Raw genomic sequence first — 2,216 nt, 5'->3', positions numbered from 1 at the left:
TGTCGCACCCTTAAATGAGCAGTATACTTGTAAAGAAATTGGTAATGTACCCAAGCCCTTGCCCAATAGCTTTTTTTTTTAGAGAAGAGTGTTTGCAGTTAGATTACTGGTACATAGAGTTGCTGCAGCAGTGTCAGCAAATATTGCTTGAGATTACACCTGATGAGTGTGGAGCAATAGAAGCTTCAGCTAGAAAGCAGTCACAATATAAAGTTTGGTACCAAATGGCAGGCAGGCAGGTCATATTGCTGCTTCCAATCTAAAAACTGCTTGCAAAACAAATACAGCTAAGCCTGCAAAGAGTCTTGTTAAGTCCATATGCTACCCTGAAGCCCATAAGTTTTCAACTGCGGCCACGAGGTGGGGTTGTGAAAACAAGGGTAGGGCTCACAAAGCTTACCAGTCTGACAATTTCTGACCATGAGTCTTTGACAATTTCTGACAGTGGTCTCAATATTGATCTAAGGTGACCATACTTGGGAGCTTCTCCTGATGGGATTATTAACTGCAAATGCTGTGGGATGGGTGTGTGTGAATAAAATGTCCATATGCACACAAGAACTCCACAATCGCTGAGGCTGCTGGCCAAACCAACTTTTGTTTAAAGAAAGATGAGTTTGGTAAAGTTCATCTGTGAGGTTGAATATTGTGATTTTGTGGTGTGAACAACAATAGATCTCTTTGCGCAGAAATTCTTCCTGACCAACAGTTTTGGGAAAATGCACGCTCTGTTTCCTCTGATTTCTTAAGCAAGTGCATTTTGCCTGAAATTGTAGGGAAGTAATATACATGCCCAGGGTGTGAAGCTCTAGCCATTCCATCTTCATCAACATCATCTGGTGATGAAAAAGAGGAAGGGCCGTGGTGCTATTGTCAACAAGATTTGGAGGGCAGCACATTAATTGGCTGTGACAATGATTTGTGCAAGATAAAATGGTATCATACGTCATGTTTGAAGTTGAAAGAAGAGCCTTTAAGAAACTAGATCTGTCCAACTTTTTATAGAAAAAATTAACTGAGCAATCATGATTGAAATGTCAAAGTTATTCAATTGTACCACAACCACCAAAATATTACTTTGAGGGTGCTCCTTTCTTTGTCAAAATGCTAACTGAACTTTATGGTTGTTTGTCGTATAGGTATCTATTAACGACTAGCATCTGTGACACAAACTAAACACATATTGCTTGTCAATGGTGTACCTTAAAGCTGTGTTTTTGTCAACTTGAGAATTACTGAAGTTCTTTAATGACAGATTGTGGCTAGCCTTAACTGCAGCCTTTATATGAAAAATTGTACATGAAGTACCTGGAATCAAACTGGTTGTAAGTTCACCTCGATCAAATGGTACAATGCGTGGACTCTGATAAATTGGTGAGTGCATAGCACACTATGGCAGCTTTGTCAATAGGAGCCAGAGACTCGCCTGGTTTTGCCTTTACCAACGAAACAATACCGGCTTCCGCAAAGTATGTGCGTGGTTATACCCCAGTTTGTGTTGTTATTATCACTATTTAGAAAACACAGCATCAATCCCACAAGTATCAATAATTAGCTGAATCTCAAACTAAACTATATGGGTATGCGCCAAGTTTGGAAAATTTTTATTACAAAAGAAACATACAGCCTTCAAAGCTTAAACAATAATCACTTTTCAATTGCTTGCTTGTTCATACCTGTAACACAACCAAATTCAAAACAACCAAAGACAACACAGAGTTGTGGCAAACGATCATACCGGCTTCCGCAAAGCACGTGGGCGGTGTAGTATCCAACACAAAAAATTTACCGTTCACACAAAATAAAGGTATTACAATCCAAACTACAGCACAAGTCTTAAAATAGTCTACATTGGCATACCTAATTACAAGTATTGACAGCTATTTAGAATGGATGACATTGACAAGTATATGCGTAACACCTTCAACTTACACTTCAGACAGCTATATTACAGGGATTGTAACGCGTGGTTATCCCCCAACATGGCTGACCCCGGTTTTTTAATTTATGCCGACGTCACGTGCAAACAAAGAATATAAAAGCAGACAATCATATATTTTTATGTGAGTACATAAAGATCTAGGTTTCTACTTTCACTTAACGAAATATTTTTTGTTGGCTTGAGATTTTGGAGAAATACTAGCATCATGAATTCACTACATTTTTGGCACGAATTTTTGCGCACTTTTGGAGAAAAACTTAAAACTAGTATAGCT

This window comes from Stylophora pistillata, chromosome 14 (assembly GCF_964205215.1).
Source record: "Stylophora pistillata chromosome 14, jaStyPist1.2, whole genome shotgun sequence".
In the NCBI taxonomy this organism is placed as follows: Eukaryota; Metazoa; Cnidaria; class Anthozoa; order Scleractinia; family Pocilloporidae; genus Stylophora; species Stylophora pistillata.
The sequence above is the reverse complement of the archived record's forward strand: the minus strand, read 5'-3'. Positions refer to the sequence as shown.